Raw genomic sequence first — 14,143 nt, 5'->3', positions numbered from 1 at the left:
GAAAAATTTACGCCCCCAGCCTCTCTGGCTTCTGTGGATGTATACACATCCAAAAGACTGATTTGTAGTTTTTTAACTGCTATTTCCAAAATATGTCTCAGTTGTCTCACTAAAATGTCATAAGCCTCTAGGGAATTGTGTTGCATCCATGCTGGGCGCTATACAAAAAGAAGCAGTTCTACCTAATTCACATTTAGACAAGACAGATGAGTGGAAAAGCAGACGTCAAGTTAACACAAAGAGGAGTCTCAGAGTTATCCTGCAAGCCAGCATCAGGACCAGGAAGAGAAAAGATCTCTTGATTCTCACAGTAATATCGTGGGTTTTAAGTAACAAAATCTTTGTGAGTCTTAATAAAAACTAATAACTAGTTTAGTTAAAGAAGCATTCTGAAAGGTTCCATTTGTTTTGCAACATATCTATTTTTCATTTTTAATGCAGCAGCTGATTGTTCCACAGGATCTGAGTATCTACATTCCTTTGATCAACTTGGAGTATCTAGGAAATGAAACAAATATTCCATGGCTGTGCAGCATGAATCAGTGTCCATTGTACTTTTCCCAGGATACATTTTCTCTACAGAAATCAATTGGTTATCTGCTGTGCAGAGCAGTTATGCTAGTTCCATAAAGTAAAAAACAAAAACAAAAAACAAAATCCAAAAACCCCCTCAACAACAACAACAAACAACAAAAAAAGCCCCCAAAAAGCCCCAAAAAACAACCCCCACCCTCCTTCATTACACAGCGCCAAATTTGCAAGTGGAGATAGACCTATAAAATCTGCTATAAATTCAGGAAAGTCTTTGCACAGACATGATCTCTTTTACAAAGTGTAAATTTCAGAAAGGGCTGGCTATTACATGAATAAAAATCTCAACATTTCGGTAAGACTATTCATTAAAATTCTTTTTGTATGCTTTTCTCTTAGCTGGGTTGGTGGAATACAATTTCCCTTAGCTATCTGATCTATCTATTGCAAGGGAAAGCTACTGCTCTTTCTATTTCTATGTTTTCTTTGCTTTTGAAAATACATCAATTTAAGGAAGCCTAAATATAACTAAACAATTAAATAAAATTTTTTTTGCATTAAAATTATTAGGCACATCTACTTCTTTTCTGCAACATATTCAGTCCCATTCTTGCTTATATATTATTTTGCCAAGGCCATAGCTTTAGCTTTGATGCTATGGTTCCAGTCCAAATATCAACTGAAGTGTTAGAGACTCTACTTTTTATATAGTTGGTACTGGATTATGCTTCAGTAGCCCAGTGGGGAATTAGAAAAGCAATTACTTTTATTAAGAAGCTTAATTCAATGAAAAGACCTTTTCAAGGAACTTAATCTCAACTGGCAGCTCATTGTGCCATTAAAAAATAATAATATGGTACTAGGGCATCAGCAAACCAAAGTGTTGCTTCTTTGCAAGGGATTTTACAGTGAGTGCTAATGATTTTGTTCTTCTTTTGTGAATTATGCAACTTTCTTGAATTTTTGATCTATTCAATCAGTTCAGCTGGGAAATTGGAAGGTTTCTAACAGTAGCATCACTTACTGTTTCCTAGGCTTGACAATTATTCTGAAAACCTGTTAGTAAGAAGGTGTTTTTCAAATACATTTTTCTTATTCAGGTGCATTATTTTTATGCAGACGTAGCATCTATGATTTTGGCAAATTACTATAGTTTACTTTTCAGTCCTGTTTATCTCAGGGTCACTAAAATCTTGCTGACTGCTTCCTGAAAGCTGTGTATCATCACATTTTTTGTTGTTTTGTGGCATTTAATGTCAAATATTACAAAAATAATGTAACTTCTTTATGGGCCTTACAGATATTTAAAGCAAATATCTAACCCATTGTTATATTTTTTTCTAACTGAGATGTGATTATTAGGAAAAAGGATTACAGACTGAGCATTATAGTTTGGGGAATTTCTCTGTGTTCTTATCTTCCATATACATATATATATATATATATATTATCCTTAATTTATACCTCCTTAATTTATATTAAACAAACTTTCTATTGTGTTTTCAGAACTTTTTTTCTATTTTCTCTTTGTTATTATTTAGTTTCTTAAAAATATGAAAAGTTAATATGAGTTAGTATTTGGAAGTGTCCAAGGTCAGGCTGGGTAGGGCTTTGAGCAACCTGGTTTGGTAGAAGATGTTCCTGCCCATGGCAGGATTGGAAACAGTTGATCTTTAAGGTGCCTTCCAACCCAAGCCATTCTATGATCTATTATTTTATCTGTTTGCATCCATCAGTTTTTCTCTGACCTCTTTATTTAAGGCTGTCTTTCTGCTCTTTGCATATAGTTCATTGGTTTCATTTTTTTTTCCTAAAAGCAAGAATAAAGTACATTTATATAATAGTAACTAACAAAGATCTCTTAGTTTTCATATATCTAGGATCCCATCTCCCACCACTTTTAAAATGAGTATTCACTAATATGGACTAATTTCTCCCAGTGTATCCTGAATGGTGTAATTTAATAACTTCTAATTGACTACAGTTGTGACATCTAATTAAAAATTTAAAATAATGTGAAGTGCAGAATTTTAAAACTATAATCGAGGTCTTTTCATTTGCTGTACTTTTCAGTCTAGTCAAAGCTCAGCATTTTGTCCTAAATGCAGGGCACTTTTTCCTTAGAAAGGAGAGAAGCAGCTCTTGTGTACTTTTGCTTCTGATAAAATTTGCAAATTTGGCCATTCTGGGAACAGACTGATCGCTCAGGCTGAGGAAGTAGCTCAGTTATTTAAGAAGTAGCTTTGAGCAATTAGTGGCTGTATCTGCATACTAAAATTGTTTTGCTGCAACATTTCTATTTAAAATGGAAATGTGTCATTGTGTGGCCAACTTTGCCACAAGTCCTTAGTGATATCTTGAAAAACCTGCAAAATCTGAGTCTCTGGAAGGGGCTGTACTGTAGCTGTACAACACCATGCTGAATCCTTACAGGGACAGAGTGTTTGTACACCGTTAAGTCTCACAAATTCTTCTCTCCTGTCTGTTTTAAATGCTTCATGCCAAGTATTACCTCTCTTAGTACTTTCAGTCTCAAAGAGACCTTGCATTGGGTCTTTGTAAATTGGAATCCTTGTTCTTTTGTAGAAGTGACCCAAACTGTCCCTGCTTCCCACTGTGTGCATGTGAGTCAGCTGACAGACCAAACAGAATACGTAACTGCTTCACTTATGCTGAAGCCTTTTTCCCAGCCAAGTTGCTAAACTAAGTGTCTCTTACCTGCTTAGCCTCTGGCTTTTACAAAGTTTACAAGAATTTATCATCCCTGAGATTTCTGCCCATTGTTGGAAAATAGTGCGACGGAGCACGAATGCATTTGTAACAGAACCAGCTATTTTAAGCTTTTCTACTAAATCAATGGGGATTAGGTAAAATGCTGTTATATCATAGAATCATAGAAAGGTAAGAGGTTAGAAGAGACCTTAAAGATTTTCTACTTCCAAGCCCCTCTGCTTTAAGCAGGGATACCTCTCACCAGACCAGTTTGCTCAAAGCACCATCCAGCCTGCCCTTGAACACTGCCAGGGTTGGGGCATCCACAACTTCTCTGGGCAACCTGTTCCAGTATCTCACCACCCTCACATTAATAAATTTCTTCCTAATATCTAACCTAAATTTCCACTCTTTCAATTTTTCCCCATTACTCCTTGTTCTATCACTGCAGTTCTGACTAGTAGTCCCTCTTTGTCTTTCCTGTAGGCCCCATTAAGATTCTGGAAAGTTGATATGAGGTCTCCATGCAAGCTTCTCTTCTCCAGGCTGAACAGTCCCAACTTTCTCAGCCTAAAATATATCTTAGATTTCTGGCAGTAAAATCAGCTTTGCAAATTACAAATTTTTCAGTAAATATTCTGTCACCCTTGTTAAAAGCTGAAAGTTGTTTTTAAAAGCAGAGTACCATTTGGATGAGGCCTGAATTTACACTCATCTCAAAAAATAAATTGAGTTGTAGCTTTATGATGACCATCACAGAAATAAAAACCAAACCAAATACAACAAAACAGGAAACTGTTGAACTTTGACAGTTGCAAGCTGTGTTTCCATTTTCTCAAGGCGGTTCAGGTGAGGAGTTGGAGAAGTCCTTATGTATATCTTACTCCAGAACCCCATACATCATAGCAGTTCTGATGGTTGCAGCACTATTTGGAATTGTTGAGCAGGATGATATCTCCCTTTCCCCTCCACCAGTCCTACTTCCCTCAGTATCTATGTCAGGTGAGGCCTCCTACAGAAGAATCAGGGATCAATCAACAGAGAGTAGAATTGGTGCATAATGTCTGAAATTCCAGCTCACAAGTGCTAAAACACTGCACCAAGAATAACTGTATGCAGGTGGATGACTATTCATGCATATGCAAATGTACAATATCAAGGAGATAGTTTCCAGATAATAAGCCTGAATACATAAGTGATAGAAATTAGCAAAATTTTCAGGACTGGTTTTTGTTCTGAGAGGGGCTGTGCATGTTTATTCATACTATCAGACAGAAGTAATTCCATTCAAGACAGTCTTGAAAATAAGGGCTAATCAAAGTGTTTGTTATACATTGAAACAAACTCAGAATTGCAAAGCTATTAAAACTAAAATATTATAAAAACTGTTAAAGTAATTACAGAAAACAGAAGAAACATTAAATTAGTTGGTATACTCAAAATCTGAGTGCAAAATGTTAGCCTGAAAAGTGAAACTAAGGGAGTAGCAAATGCATGCATTGTATTTATTGTTTGGTTACCTGATTTTGGTTTCATTTAGCTTTTAGAAGCAAACATTTCCTTTGCCACACAGCTATAAGGTTGGAGTTCATATAAGCCAGATGAATATACACAGTTCCATGGACTCATTTTATGTTAGAGATCAAACCAAATTTGCTACTCCATTGTGCTGGCACTGTGTAAGTATTTCACATCAGAGAAACTCATTGCTCCAGATAATTTCAGTCTAGAAAAGTAAAACATATATAAGTAGATAAAAGGCTTGCTACAAAATAGTATAAATAATTGATTAGATTATATAGGCAAACATTTAAATTAAGCTCCATGTATGTTGTTCTTGCATCTTGCTGTTTAGTGCTAAATTCAATATGTTTCTTGTTCTTTAAAACTTAGAAACCTGGTGTTGCACATATTCACATATCCAAAACAGTGCTAGTCTTCATGGTTGAGACATCATGGTAGTTTTTGGAAAAGTTGAACTAGAGTCAAAAGCAAATTCATAGCATAGTTATTTAAACAACTTTATCTAATAGACATTTCAGGGTATCTCCAACAGGTATTCACATCATCTTAAAAGTGTCACCATTTCTTTTTAAAAATTTGTCAGAAGAATGAGAAAGTGACAACATCAAAATTAGAAGAACTTGTTTCATGACCTTTTCTGAAAGTGTTAAAAGTCCTCACCTCCACTATGCCAGAATTTTAACATTCGATCTGGTCTTGATAGAATCTGTCTCTGTAACTTCTTTTGAATTAAAGAAATTTTATTGTATTTGAATTCAATTCAAAACATGTCATTATAGACCCACTAGGTGGAAAAGCATCCTGGAACCCAGAAGAAAAAGAAGGTGGAATCAAGTTCTTGGCCCTCAGTAGGAGTATTAGTACAGTACCATTCCTGTGTTTTGTCCAATTCATCTTTTCTCTGTTGGTTGGCATCTGCAGGTAGTGAGGATGATGAATTATCTTCCTGTGAAGCAAGATATGCAAATTTGTGACCCTTCAGGAAGAGAAGTCTGAACTAGGCCACTCAGGTCATGTACTTAACCCCTGGGCAACCCTAGGCAATCTGCTCTTGGTGATGCTGATTGAGCCAGGAGGGTTGGACCAGATGACTTCCAGAGCTCCCTTCCAACCTCAGCCATTCTGAGGTTCTGCTAAGTTTTTGGAACATTACCTCTTTGACTTCTGGCTTTATGTCTGAGTGAAAAATCAATTTCCCTGTGGTTTGTACAGACCTTGATTGAGTATTTATGGTAGTAATGATGTGAATGTGTATTATATTTAGTCTCCTGAAGGGGATATGAAAGAAAATGGCCCACTAGCGGGCTACGCATTGATCTACTAAACACTAACAAAAATAAGGAATTTGTAGACATCTTTGAAAGTAGAACTTTAGTTACACAGGGATTTTTTTTTTTTTCTTTCTGACTAAATACTTGAGGTTTGTTGTGTAAAGGGAAGATTTTAAAAGTTGCAGTCTTGAATCACAGTGCTGATTTTACGTGTGTAGATCCTGGATGTCAAGGTCAAGTAATGGACCAATAGCAGAACCGGAGTAGACAGCAAAATTATCTAAGCTTGCCACTGAGTGCTTTACTCACAGGATCCTGCTGCTTTCAAAAACCAGTTCCCTTGTCTTCATCCTATTTATATGGTGTAAATCTAGAATAAACCATGCTGATATCTGTGACAGTACAACTAGAAGAGCACTTAGCTTTTAACTATAGCACATCTTGTAAAACAAAATACAAAGGCAAAAATGTATTGATAAATTTCTAAAATTTTCCCTGGAATCTGTATGTGAATTTGTTCCCAGAGAAGTGAGTGGAATGTGTTTTTTGTTACATACATGTTTAAAACACTAAAAGACACGAGCATTTAAACGACAGAAGAAAGTATTAAGAACAGAAAATTTATTAACTTTTAACATGTATATAAAACCAAGTTACTTGATGTATCTGCAGTGTAATGCTGATTTGTATATTACATTTAAATCCTTTAAAATATAACAGTGAGCAAAGACAGCAGTATCAGGTACATAAAAGTAAAATGTATGCTTCTTTAGGGATCTACTTTATTTTAGATATAACAAAATATCTTTTATTACATTGTTATAAAATATGTTGTTCAACTGATTTAAATAGATCGCTGACATTTCAGCAAAACAAATCTCAGATGAAGAAAAAGTAAAATCATAAATTCCCCCAAAAACTATATAAGAATCTGAGATATAAGGGCTATAAATAGAGTAGGTGCTAACTAGCCACTACTTGCCACTACTGGTTTCTCTTCTTTGATTGCCTTGAATCCACCAAAAGTTTCTTTTTGAAGAGTGCTGGTAGCTTCCTTGTTACTAACTTGAAGAAAAAGTACTCTTAATTTTTTTTCATTGTTCAGCCCACGTTTTCTGCTTGCCTTACTTAAGTTTCACTGATACCAACCATTTTTGGAGACATTCTTCCAAATTCATTCCATCAACTCTCTGGAAAACCTTATTTTAAAGTAATTAAATGCAATTAGTTCTCTTTTCTCTTACTATTTTTTTTTTCAATTTCCTTTTACAGGTAAGTCTTCTTAACTATTTCTAGTTTATTTCAGCTTTTAATTTCTGTTCACTTTCAGCCATAATAATACACATGCCTCTTGAATATGTAGAATGGTAGTACCCAAACCCTAGGTCTTGCTGATTGTGTTGTTAATTATTCTCACCAGTCAGGTATACTCATGCCAATATAGTTTGGTATATAACTCTAGCTTACTAACATAGTATATCTCCTTCTATCTGTTGTTTTTCCAAAAATCTTTTCTCCTGAACACATTTAATGAAAATGCAAATGAAGTAGGGCTAATTAGTTAGGTCTAACTAGTTAGAAATGCAAGTTTTGAATTCTTTTAGTTCACTTGATGGTTTTATGACAAGTTATACTCAAATATTGTGAATGACAGGCATATGTGTACTTTTTAATTTCAACCCTACTTTAAAATAATTTCTTATAATTCTTTTTCTTTTTCTTACGCTGAATTTTTTTAGGGTGCTTTTTCAAGCTAAGGAAAATTGTAATACCATTAATTTGCTATGTATTCCTTTTCCTTTCTCCTCTTTCCTTATGCTGCATCAACCAGGAAAATGTTGCCATTTTCTTTTATGGTTTACACTAAATGCTTTCTATTTTCATGCAAATTTCTAGATTAAATGAAACCCATTTGTGTCTTCATTACTGATTCATTAGTTCTTTAGTCAGCTATGTCTGTACTGATACTTGTTTGATTATAATCCACAAAAGTTCTGTACTGCCTCTGTGGCAGACATACATTCTGTTCTATGTTACCTCTGTCAATCCATGAATCTAGGGAAGAGTAGCTATTCTAATTTCTGTTCGGTTTTTCTCATCAGAAATAATGCAGGGAGATGATTCTTAGAAATTTCTCCTGCATATTTATTTTTTAGGACATGACATCCCACTGTTGCCCTTTCATTATTCTACCTGCAGGAAGCCCATGTGCAAGCATGATATTTAACATAACCACCAAGAGCAAAGCAACATTTAGAAGAAATTTAGAAAACAGAGGAAGAAAGACGCTACACTCAGGACTCCTTCAATATCTTTCATTTTGTATTTTAGTGACAGGAATGATCTCTGCACTAGATGATTACAGTGAGTGAACTAAAATCATCCAAGTTTAATAATTTTGTCCATCAGTTCCACTGATCAGAGAATATATTGTACTTCAATTGCTCTTGAACTAAGTTTAAACTACAACAAAAAACCTTCATGTAAAAATTACATTGGTCATTGAATGTTAAATAGTGATTCTGCAATATGTGTTAAAATTCAACAAATGTTTAAGGACATGTTCTATCTTTTCACACAGTTGAGACAGTTCAGTAAACATACATATGGTAATTTTAAAAACATAATTTAAAAGATAAATGCATATTTGAGGTATATAAATAAATACATCTCTTTTTTTTTTTTTATGTCTGCTAGCCATATGTTCTTTTTTATATCCTGCATATATACTTCATGAAATGTAGTGAAAAAAATATGAATATTACTCTTTTAATGCTACATCCAGAAATAGACAATAAGTGCATTTTGCCCCTTACCTCTTGCCCCAGTTAGGTACTATAATATTTGTATAGAGCTAAGTAGTCTTTATATTTTAGAGTTTCAGAATGAGTGAGCTGTTAGACATTTACTTCTTAAGCAATCTTTAACTATATAATATCTTTTCAGACTGAGCAAACATCTCTCATTAAGTATGGCTAAGGGCTCATTCCTGCATCCAGTTGAAACAAATAGTGTCTGTCATGTAGATTTTAGGAGCTTGTCAACCCATTGGCCTGTCACATCTCTGAAAATCTTCCCACTGACCTAAGGTTTGTCCAAGGTCCCTCTTTGAAGTAGGAACAACAGAGGGGAAAAAAACCTGCATATGTACATGGAAGGTAAAGATGAGAGTAAGTTGTAAGGAAAAACCTTTAAATTCACTGAAAGGTACTCTACTATACTGCCTTTGTCTTTGCTTCTTTTGTACTTGTCATTTTTTCCTGTAAAGCACTAGAGGTAATATTATGAGACCAGAGTACAGACAAATCCATTAGTAATTCAAGCACTGTTACACCTATATGACAATCTGTATAACCACTGGCTCATCTAGGACTGTCCAGCTTGGCAAAAGGAAAGCTTTGGGGACACCCAACAGCAGCCCACAGAGTTAAATGCATGAGGAATCTGAAAAGAAGGCAGAGATGTGTTCTTCAAAGTTATGCATGGTGGGAAGACATGGAGTTATGGGCATAAGTGGAAATGAAAGATTCAGACTTGATATATGGAAAAACAACTTCACCATGAGGATGCTCCAGCCCTAATCAGGTTGCCCACAGAAGTTATGCTGTCTCTGTCTTTTGAATGAAACCCCTTAGTCTGATCTCAGATTTGATCCTAACTAGAAATGTCCTGAGAGTCTTTTCAGCCAGAATTATCCTATGATCCATTATTCAAGGTGTGATCTATAAAATACTGGTTGGAGGGGGCTAATAACACCCCTTGTTATTGCCCAGGATGGCATTGGCTTTCTTTTCTGCCAGGACTCAATGCTTACTGTCTGACAAAACTCCTGGGACTTTTTCAACAGACTTGGTCCCCAGCCAGGCCCCGTCACTGAGGGTTTTTATTTCCCTGGTGCAGGGCTTTGCCTTTATTCTTGTCAAATTTCATAAGGTTCCTGCCAGACCTTTCCTCCAGCATGTCTAGGTCCCTCTGGATGGCAGTCCTACCCCTGGCAGGGGTTAATTAGTCCTCTCACCTGCAGACTCTAAGAACAAGTACTCCTGTGTGTCCTTCAGGTCACTGACAAAGATGTAATGACATATCCTCTATCCTTAAAGATGTCAAGATATATTCCTGGGTAATGACACTTGCTATTGGCATTTAGATAGAGTACAGCCCATTAACCACTACCTTCTTAGCCCAACCATGCAACCAGTTGCACACATATCTAGTTTCCACCAATCCAGTCTGTTATGTCCCAACTTGGACAGGAGAATGTTGTGGGAATAAACATAAAAGCCTTGCAAAAGCCAAGATAAGTACCATCCACTGGTACTTCCATTTTTCTCTCATCCATATATTCAGTCAGTTAATCACAGAGGACAGTCAGATTGATCAGGCTAGATTTACCCTTAGTTAATTAATGTAGATTGTTCCCACACATCCTGCCGTCCTTCCTATTACTCAAAATGTATTCCAAGAGGAGTCAGCCCAGGATTCTCCCAGGGCAGAAGCACTGAAGCACAGAAGACTGATCTTAGCACTTGGATAATCAAGCAAATAATCTTGTATGCCAGTGTTAAATCAACAGGTGTGAATTTAAATGCTTTCAGTCTTAAATCTTGATTGCATTGATGAAAGAATAGCTAAAGATTCAGTCAGAGTATCTCGTATACTGGATAACAAGCCCAGAAATAATAGTTCAGCAGATTAATGTAATTTCCTCTAGTTTGTCAACAATCCTTGATTTTCTCAAGTACAAAGGTATGCTCTGTGGCATATTTTCTTTTAGCTGCCCTAGACTTTATATATACACATGCACACACACATACATGTATATACATGCATATATATTGAATATCAGTAATGTGAGTGATAGTAGACCAGCCAATGCCTCTAGGTATTTCACATGAATTTTTCCCATCCTGAACTGTGTAAAGTATATTACTGTGTAAATAAGTATATGAGTCAAGTGGACTATACCTACTATTCTACGGTGTATCGTTATCACTACAATAATTAATGTAAAGTGATATAAGCATAATCTATGAAAGATCTTGTTTCTGACGAAATGGTTTGATTCCTTTGGATCTCTATTACTGATTGCTTGTGAATTTGCTGTTTCTGGGAAGAAGCAGTGTAGTCTTACTGTGTTTTGACATTTCCTGATGAAAACACACAAAGTATAGAATTACTGTGAGGAAAGATGGTTTGTTTTTTTTTTCACTTAATTCCATTTTCTCCACAAAACTCTTTATACAGTGTAAAAATGTTCTAAATTAGATGAATCAAGTTTTGAGAAGATTAATTTTTTTCTTGAATGAATTTTGTGAACTACATTTGTTTCTTATAACCATATATTCTGAAAAAGATTCTCTTTATATATAGCTTGCTGTTACCTCAGCTGATTTCACATGGAGTCAGGCTATTTTTCAATAGTCAGTACCTGTGACACGCCACCACTGAAGTCAAATTTGTAATCCTGAACCTTGTTTCTTTCAAAACTACTAATATGCTATAACTGCAAATGACTGGTATTGTTGCAATATATTGAAAGAAAATAAAACATATTGGAAACTGAGAATTATTTTTGCTGTTAGGATTCTTGAGTTTGGTGCTTTATTCTTTCATGAATCATATAAAAATGTAGGGCCCCGAGTTCATCATAGTTTTATGAAATGAGCAACCTAAAGTCATGCCTTGCAAAAAAATTCATTCAAATATCCAAACACGGATCTAAGTAGCTAGTATAATAATTCAATATTTAAAATTCTGGCTGTGGCCTCTAGACATCTGTTATTTTCTTTGCTGAGGGAGTGAGCTGTTAACAGACAATCTTTTTGCATATTTTAATCTGTTTGTGGTAGGAGGTTGACTACAGGAGGGGAGGACAGGAGCATATACAGTTTGGGCAGCATCCTGCTTCTGGAACAGGATGATGGAACTTTGTATTGAAACCAGAACAAAGATGTGAACGTGCTATGCACAAACGCTGCCACTGAGCTCTGTGCTGAGGAAGCTCTTAGCTATAAGCCATAATCCATCTATCCCCATCCTCTACCTGTTCTCAAAACAGCACATAATACAGCAATGTTTCTAAAACTAGGCATGTGGATAGCAATCTCCTAAGTATTTTCCAGTGGAAAAAAGAATCTTAATGTTAGAGTCCTTCAGTTTGACATCTTTTACATTAATCTTTCACAGCTCAGCTGTACTGAGTTAGCTTTCGCCTGTGTGAGGGCTGCTGCTTTCCTAAGGCAAATGAAATGTTTAATAAATGGGTTAATTTTTCTTTCTGTGTTGCTAGACCTCCAAATTTATCTTTGGAGTTTTAAAGCTACAAATGTCAATGGAGTTGTCATTCCAAACTGTAAATGAACTTGTGGGACCTTTTCCATTTCAATAGGAACTGAAGTTGGACCCTGTTCTAATACACAGCAGAAGACAACAGTAAAGGCCTAAGTTAAGTGAATATATGGAAGTTATTCACAACATAAAAAAATGTATTTTTAATTATGAACTTTTTTTTTTTTGCAGCAATTTTCATTTTTTATATGACCTTGTGTAACTGAGAGTGCTTCAAAGCAATTTTTAAGGCAATATGGTGATTCAAAACCAGCCCTCTCCCCCATACCACGAGATCAAACATTTTATTGCAAGGCCTATAAAAATTTTGCGTTGTACTGGAATGATTTATCACAATTAAGTAACTACTCACTGTATTTCAGTGCTTTGATCCATATTTAGTAACTCGAGCCTCAAATATCCTGAGACTGAATTCTTTCCCTGGGAGAAAAAGAATCTCTTGAAATCAGTGTTTTAAAGGGAAAGCAATACATTGGACACAGGGAACTAAAGACGAGTACTCGGCCTGTGCAACTGTGAAGCTGGCATTTGGAAAGATATTCATAAAGTTGACTGCTGGATGTGAGTTTAAAGGCTATGGTGTATGATGCTACACCTCTGAGAACATATTTTTCCAAAGTTACAGAAAAGTTGTTGTTTCTTTTGGTTTTGTGTGAATATGAAGAGAATAGAATGGATTTTTAAAAATACATTATGAGTTTATTAAAGACAATCAAAACTGTATCAAAATGAAATTTTAGTTATGAATGCCTCTGTATCACTGAGGATATGGTATAAATATGTATTTATTGCATTATATAACATAAAATTGCATTTTACTTGTACACTGGAAGCTCATCCAAATTTTCAAACTCTTGTTAAACAAAAAGTTGGAGTGTCAGTGAGTTTTGGAAATGTGCTAATTCAAAACACTTAAATGTTTTTTATGATGTTGCAGAGAATTTATATTAATAAGATATAAACTTATCTCTAATTTATAGAGAGCAGGTACCACTTACACTGAGGAAACCATGTTCAGTGCACTAGGTGAATTAAGGAATGCTCCTTTAAGAAACCTCTTTATAAACAAAATCAGGCTGGCACAGTTTTGCATGGTTCCTAAAATAAAGAGGATTCCAAGAATTTCTAGCACTTGTGTCTTATGAAAATGAAACCCTTTAAATGCACATTTTAGAAAGGAAGAATGGATACAAGTACAAAAGAAACAAAAAATGGTAAATGTTTTTTATTTTCAAACTTCTACAGATTTATTATATAAAATTATTAGCAGTATGCTAAATCTCATCTACATTGCCTAAAACACCTTTCAAAGCTAAAGCCATTTAGTGCCATACAATTAATAAAGTGACTATAAATAGACATTAATATCGTTATAATTAAACAAAAAATCATGTTCCCAGCTGAAGTTCTGAGGCTTATCTGACCACTCAAGAGTTGGTGAAGATGGAAGTTGGTAGTGCATAGAAATCTCTAATTACACACACTGGGAACCTGTCAGTGAAAGTTTGATCAGCTCCCTAGTTCTGTGTCTTGCTAAATGGCAGGCACTGGCACAATGACATTAATTTCCATGCCACTGCTACTCTGGTCTCTCATTTTTTCTTTTCCGAGTAAATCTGCAAATTCTTACAGGCCCTGGCTGGGTTGTTGCTATCCAAAACAGGTGCTGAAGGAAAGCGGGAGCCCAGGGCAGCATTCCGCGGAGCGAGGTTCGCGAAGGTCCCTCGGCCGGATGGAGGCTGGCGAGCCGGGCACGG

The 14,143-nt window shown here is 35.5% G+C and overlaps 1 protein-coding gene across 1 annotated transcript in view; it reads left to right on the top strand.

The window, feature by feature from the left end:
* Nucleotides 1-14,143, top strand: part of DGKB (diacylglycerol kinase beta) — a 381,330-nt gene that overhangs the window by 31,496 nt on the left and 335,691 nt on the right. The gene's annotated exons all lie outside the window — the stretch shown is intronic.

The sequence above is a fragment of the Corvus brachyrhynchos genome, unplaced genomic scaffold (genome assembly GCF_000691975.1).
Source record: "Corvus brachyrhynchos isolate BGI_N302 unplaced genomic scaffold, ASM69197v1 scaffold142, whole genome shotgun sequence".
In the NCBI taxonomy this organism is placed as follows: Eukaryota; Metazoa; Chordata; class Aves; order Passeriformes; family Corvidae; genus Corvus; species Corvus brachyrhynchos.
Note: the sequence above shows the minus strand (reverse complement) of the source record. Positions and strands in the feature narration are given on the sequence as shown.